General features: G+C 47.2%; 1 long non-coding RNA gene across 1 annotated transcript; it reads right to left on the bottom strand.

The window, feature by feature from the left end:
* Positions 1 to 335: 335 nt before the first annotated feature.
* LOC126037407 (uncharacterized) lies at positions 336 to 5,231 on the bottom strand. The gene is made up of 4 exons (XR_007505687.1): positions 5,151 to 5,231; positions 4,181 to 4,315; positions 3,209 to 3,376; positions 336 to 1,291 (listed from the first exon to the last, which is right to left on the bottom strand). It is a non-coding gene; the product is annotated as an uncharacterized LOC126037407 (long non-coding RNA).
* Positions 5,232 to 6,785: the final 1,554 nt, after the last annotated feature.

Raw genomic sequence — 6,785 nt, 5'->3', positions numbered from 1 at the left:
CCTTTTGCTTCCAGTACTGCTGATACTGCGTGAGACACCAGAACAGTCATCTTCTGGCCCAGAGTAAACTTTCGGGCTTCCTGTGTATTTAGTATCACAGCCGCAACCGCCCGCAGGCATCCAGGCCAACCTTTTGCAGTCGTGTCTAACTGCTTAGAGAGGTAGGCAACTGCCCATCGATACGGGCCCAGGTTTTGTGCTAATATTCCCAGAGCAATGCCCTGCTTCTCATGGGAGTAAAGAAGAAACAGCTTACTCGCATCTGGGAGTCCTAAGGCCAGGGCCGACATCAAAGCCTTTTTCGGTAGCTCAAAGGCTCGTTCGGTCTCCTTATTCCACTCAAGGTGTTTCTGCTTAGTGGCTGTCAACGCATACAGTGGTTTAACAAGCAATCCGTAATTATAGATCCACAATCGGCACCACCCTGTCATTCCCAGAAAAGTCCATAACTCTTCTACTGTCTGAGGTCTCCCAGTTTGACATATTGCCTCTTTACAGGCCTGTCCCAAAGGTCTTTGTCCCGCACTAATTTCATAGCCCAAATAATTCACTTTGCCTTGCATTACCTGTGCCTTTTGCTTGGATACCCGGTACCCCTGAAGTCCCAGGAAATTCAACAGACTCGCCGCCCACGTCGTACAATCTTTCTCTGTTTTGGTGGCGATCGGGATATCATCCACATACTGCAACAGCTTCCCCTCCTCAGACGGGGTTTCCCAGGATTCCAAGTCTTTCGCAAACCGATTGCCAAAAACGGTAGGCCTATTCTTAAATCCTTGTGGCAAGGCCGTCCAAGTGAGCTGGGTCTTTCGACCGCTCTTGGGCTTTTCCCATTCAAATGTGAGTAAGTCTTGCCTGGCTTCATGGAGAGGGAGGCAAACGAAAGCATCCTTCAAATCTAAAACACTAAACCAAGTCAATTCAGGTGTTAGTACGGTTAACAGGGTCTATGGGTTCGCCGCTACCGGGTAAAGATCTTCAGTTATCTTATTCACCGCCCATAAGTCTTGGACCACCCAATATGACCCATCAGGCTTCCGAACAGGTAATATAGGGGGATTGAATTCAGACTCACACTCTTTTAATAGTCCCAACTGCAAAAATTTTTCTATCACCGGCCGGATTCCTTCTCTGTCTTTCTTCTTTAGGGGATATTGTTTAATTCTTACCAGCTTTTGGCCTTCCTTGATCCTAACTTCAACAGGTGGAGCACTTTTCGCTCTTCCAGGTGCATCGGTAGCCCATACCCCTGGGTACACTTGCTTTAAGATGTCCTCATTAATGATTCCTTCTAGGGGGAGACTGGTTAAGGTTAGGCTCAATATTTGAATATTTTGCTGATCTTTTACCTCCAGAGTAATTTCTCCCTTCTTGAATACAATTTTTGCTCCCAATGGTTCCAACAAGTCCCTTCCCCAAAGGGCCTTTGGGGAGTTCGGCATATATAAAAATTTATGAATGCCCCACTGTTTTCCTAATTTATATTCTAAAGGTTTACAAAACTATGCCTTTTCACTTTGGCCAGTCGCTCCTTTCACCGTGACATAATCATTCCCCGGGGCATCAAAGCCTGATTCAAAACCGAGTATGTTGCTCCTGTATCTACCAAAAATTCTACCTCTTGTTCTGTTTTCCCTAGCTTAATTATAACCGGTGGATCCGCTAGGGTAGATTCCCCAGGTTCTCGTCAGTCTCCCTTCACAGAGGCTACTGTTCTTCCTGTTTGAGCCCTCTGATGCTCCTTGTTCCCTGGGCATTCCCTCTACCAATGACTGAATTTCTTACACAAAGCGCATTGATCCTTGCCCAGTCGGGGCAAGTCTCGTCTAGGCCCTCTTCCCCTTTCTTCCCGAATAACAGCCATTAATTTCCTTTGTCCTTGCCTATATCCTTCTTCTCTGTTACTAAACACCCTCCGTGCTTTTGTGGTACAGAACAGAGATGTAGCAAGAAAGGAAAAAAAAGAAGGGAGGGAGAACAAAGGGAGAGAGACACAAAGACTGGAAGAAGGACAAAGGGATGGCAGAAGAAAAAAATAGTGATAGGCTACAGGACAGAGATGGAGGAGTTCCAAAAAGACACAGGGAGCATGACAGAACGAGAGTGAGAAACAAGGGACAGAGCAGGACAGCACTGGAGGAAAAAACAACTGTCATTGATAGGCTGTGAGAGAGACATGGAGGAAGAGAGAAAAGAGAAGGGACAGCTAGCTGGAGAGGGGGATACAGTTAGAAAGGATGGAAGAGGGAAGGGAACAGAGAGAAATACAGAAAAGATGGCAAGAGGAAGCAAGGCAGAGGGACAGCAATAGAAGAAACAAGGGACAGGGATCTGGACAGATGAAGAAAAAAGCAGGAGAAACATACAACATGATACGATGGGACAGAAAGTAACACAGAGCGTCAGATGATAATAATGACAAGAGATAGACTATGAAAAGCACAGGAGGTTGGAGAGAGAGAGAAGACATGAATGAAAAGAGTAGAGAGCACCACAAAGGGTCAGGGAAAGAGAAGGACAACAGAATAAAAAAACCCCTCACATATTACACACATGTTATCCACTCATCAAGCCCATTTCAGAGTTACACAGTACCTCAGCCCCTTTAAGAAAAGTAACACATGCGCCCGAGCCCATTTCGGCGCCGCACCGCGCCCGAGCCCATTTCGGCGCCGCACCGCGCCCGAGCCCATTTCACGGTTCTCTACCTACAGCTCCAATTTCAAAGTTCTGCAATCACTAGAGGAAGGAATGCACCCCCTTTCCATTAACCCAGCAGCAGCTACATTTACCTCAAGGTATCTACAACTCGCCCTTGGATGCCTAATTCCAACAGACACTTTCACTTACTTCAACAGCTAAGTTTACCTATGGGCACTAAACGCCCATGCTTCCCTCTACGCTTCCCTTTGTGATTGCCATTAGTACTGTAATTCCCACAAGGACACATAATTACCTGTCTTTTTTACATTTTATTTTTAGTGCTTCATTTGGTCCATTACTCATTCCACATAGATTCAGCTATGTCAGTATTTCAATCCAATTCTACAATGTACTTTTTCTACAATATATAGAAAAGACTTATGGCCTCACTCGTCAAATATTTGACACTATTAGATTTAGTCCTCTTTTAATCACTATTTTTACAAATACATGTAAACTCCAAAAATTTAGCATTACCTGAAGAAGAAATGCCACTATTTAGTACCTGCAATGCTCTACGGAGTGGTCTTTTCCACATTCCTCGCTCCCATTACATACATCGCTGCACATCCAGAAGTTTTACTCCCTGAGGTGACATTACCGCCATGATCCCTGTTCCCGGGCACCAAACGAGTGACCTCCAATCATCTTGACAGACCGTCCACTTCCACACCTCGACACAAAACCAGAAATTGAAAAATATCATTACATCACAAGCTACAAAGAGCAACCAAATATTTTACAAACCCACCACAGACAAATACAGTTACACTCACGCACTTCACAACCCTGGCCTACTCCATGCTGGCCATCTAGTCCAACTCCCCCCACAAAATCCTCAACTGTCTTCCAAAGACCATCCACCGAACAACATATCTCTCTGTGCTGACTGGCAATTACCAGGTTCCAGGGGAGCGCTCCACAGGAACACCGTTCCTGGGAGCCTTGGAAAAAAAAAAAAAAAAAAACAAACAAAAAAATCGCCCTGCCTTTGAAAACCCAGGCCCGAGGCAGACCCCAGTCCAAACATTGGCGATCAACATTGCCTCATGGAGCAGCTGGGACCAGGGAAAAGAAAAAATAAATGGGGCAGGGGAGGACACACCAAAAACCAACCCATATCCCAGCTGGGGTTTTTTATTCCAAGTTTGGGGTTTTTTTCCTAATTCCCTGAAAAACATCTCAACTCTACATCCAACCTGAAAGGAAAAAAAAACCAAAAAGGCTTAACCACAGAACCCTACAAGGTTAGAGACATTCACAACACACCACTCGTTCAGATCACATGCACGCCAGCCCTCACTCTCAACTCATCCATCATACCGTCCACAGGCCTCAAGAGGCCGTCACCCCGTCTGCAGCAGCAGGGGCCTCAAAAAAGCACCCTACCTGCAAAAACCCAGGCCCCAGCCCAACCTCCTTCCAACCAACCTCCCCACAAACTGCCCTTCCGTTACACCAACATTTCAACACGCACCATCATCTCCACCATCTGTGCATTTTCAACCCGATAATTAGCTTTCACAGTGCCACGTGTCACAGTCCAACCTCCGTAGCGCCATGTCACCTAAACGCAAGGTTCCTTCAAGCACCTCTCGTGCCCTGTCATCACCTGCAAAAACAACACACAAAGCTTGTCAACAGACACTTCATCCTCGAGAGAGAAGTCCTCCACCACTCCCCTACCCTGCTTCCCACCTATTCCAAAAATAACACATCCTCACAGCCAGTGTCCTCCATGACACTTGAAAAAACCAGAGCATCACAAACACAGAGCTGTCCCAAAGTTACCGATCGCTCCAAGACCCATCACGCTGCTACTTAGACCTCAAGGCCTTGACCATTTCTAGAGACTTGCCACAAAGCATCTGCATAAACAAGATGAACACCATTGCCCAGTTCCTGCCTTACTCAATGCTAGTTCACAGTCCAATTGCGATCCCCTCAACTCTGCATGCAAAGAGCCCAAAGTCATTAAACCTTCTACGCTGCCTCTACAATGCCATACAAGACACACACAAACATAGAGCCATGTAATTCACATGCAAATGTAATGCCATACAAGGCAGTACTCTTACCTCAGTCAAGGCAAAACAACTCAGAGCCTTGCCATACCAGACAAAACAGAACAGGGCCAATGCAAGAGACTCTCACGTGACAGTCAATACAAGTACAGACCAAAACAATACAAAACCAATACAGAACCATAGAAGGCAAGGCAGTCTCAGGTGGCAATCCATACAAGTACAGAGCACTGCAATACAAAACACAATGCAGGGCCAGGCAATGCGAGACAGTCTCACATGACAGTCGATACAAATACACAACAAAACACCACAGGGCAAAGGCAAATACAGACCAATACAATGCAAGAAAACTGCAAAACACAGCAAAGCAAAGCAGTCTCATAGAGCCACCGGATGCATCTTCCTTCAGAGTCCACTCACAGACTCAACTCCTTACAGTGCTCTGCTGCCTTCCCCCATCGCTCTGTGGGACACATCCTGTCCCTCCACATCTGAAAAAAAAAAAACCCAAACATATTGAATGAGTCACCTGGATGCAGAGCAAGAGCTTCACAACTCCAAAGGTCTTGATTCCATCTACAAAGACCATCTGGAATGCAGCTACAGCCTGTCATTTTAAAAACAACAAAAAAAAAAAAAACAACACACAACCAAAAAAACAAACAAAAAAACAACAAAAAAAACCCAACACACACCCCCCCCTGCCTACTGTAGGGTTCAATTATATGGAACTTAGTTACTGGCCCTGAAAGTAGCTCATGGTCGCAAGAGAGTTCCAGACACCTTTGAAGGCTCTGAACAGAACAAACAAGAAGACAGAAGAAGAAAGATCCCAATTAGAAAAACACAGGTGCACATTCCACGATAAAGGGAACTTGGCACAACCGACCTCAATTCAGGGGCTTATCTCGACCAGTTGGACTAAGACAAGTTTTGCATGCTCTAACATAGCCAATTATATCCTGTGTGTATGCACGTGTACAGAGCGAGTATAACTAACTGTATCTTATGTTTCTACGCGTGGACAGTATCGATGTAACCAATCACCGCTTACGCTTGTGCGCATGGACACCACATGCTTGCGTGCAGCAGCCAATCAAAGCTTCTAAACAACTTAGAGAGTTGTGTAAGAATGATCAGCTAAGCTCAATAAAGGGGCGACTTTGATCATCATACTGGTGTTCTATCATCCGGGCCCCGCACGGAGTAACCCTAAACCCTACACCCCACCAACCAAAAAAACCCAGGGCCAAACTTGGAGCCCATCACGTGCAAGTCTTAACACCTTAGAGACTCAAATCCGCTTCACTGCCCCTCAACAACCCCTGCCACACGGCTCCAATTGTCTCCGTGAAACACTATCGGCACGGCTGTCCGCGCAGGCCGCTGATGGCTACTCGAGCCGAGATGACTGTACAACCCTCGCCTAAACGGTCTAGGCACATCAACGTTTCACCCGTAGACTCTTATCGCTGTTCCACCTACCCCTGACTCCACACCCCCCCAGGCAGAGCAGCTCCAAGCCAAGCACACCGTGTGCAGAACGTCACCACGTGGAACGCCACCAACGAGGTGATTCAACGAGAGAGAAAACTCTCAGCAAGAAGAATGACCCCCGGACGGGAGGCGCCGTCGGGCAAGATGACTTACGGGGCCGCAACCGCGAGGCCAGGAGGCTCCACAGCAGACCCAGAGGAGTCAAACGGAGCGGCCCGTTACAAGACAGCACTGTCAAAACCCAGACGACAGATGCGCCAGAAGCCTGGCGTCGAGACCTAAGGATGTCAGGATGCGGGGAAGAAGTCCCACTCCGAGAAAACGGACGGCTAGAGAGCAGAGCTGCCGATGCAGGCTGAAAAAATGCTGCCATAGAGCACTGACCGGAACCCGCCAAGACCGATCCATGCTTTAGAGCTCCGAGCGCAAGAAAAGAAGCACCCGATTGGCACCGGGCCAATGAGTAAGAGCATTCAAAACCCTAGGGACAGCACCCGAAGCGCATGCCTCGCTCCTCTGGCGCAAAGCGTGACAAGGACATCGAGACCCGAGGAAGGT

This window comes from Accipiter gentilis, unplaced genomic scaffold (genome assembly GCF_929443795.1).
Source record: "Accipiter gentilis unplaced genomic scaffold, bAccGen1.1, whole genome shotgun sequence".
NCBI classification, from domain to species: domain Eukaryota; kingdom Metazoa; phylum Chordata; class Aves; order Accipitriformes; family Accipitridae; genus Astur; species Astur gentilis.
This window is presented reverse-complemented; position numbering and strand designations above follow the sequence as displayed.